Below are 314 nucleotides of genomic sequence, written 5' to 3'. Positions count from 1 at the left end.
ACTGAATAAATAACTATTACTAACAATCTCATTCCTTCCAACATGTTACAAAAGAAAAAAAAGTACCTTAATCTTTTATTTTATTATTATATTTCCTCCAAACCTGTCAATTTCTGGAATACGGGATGTGAATACTACAGATTACTTCTTTTCTAGCCAGGATGGAAGGTCGAGAAAAGTTTGTTGAACCCACGCCACGAAATAAATTTCAACTCGCCCTGGCCGAATTCAAACTGTTGCAATGTGTATCGGGTGAAATTGCCGAATTTCAGGAGGAATAGAAACTAGGAACTTATGTACTAAATCGTTTTGAC

The sequence above is a fragment of the Halyomorpha halys genome, unplaced genomic scaffold (genome assembly GCF_000696795.3).
Source record: "Halyomorpha halys isolate HHAL.00 unplaced genomic scaffold, Hhal_1.1 Scaffold100.1, whole genome shotgun sequence".
NCBI classification, from domain to species: Eukaryota; Metazoa; Arthropoda; class Insecta; order Hemiptera; family Pentatomidae; genus Halyomorpha; species Halyomorpha halys.
The sequence above is the reverse complement of the archived record's forward strand: the minus strand, read 5'-3'. Positions refer to the sequence as shown.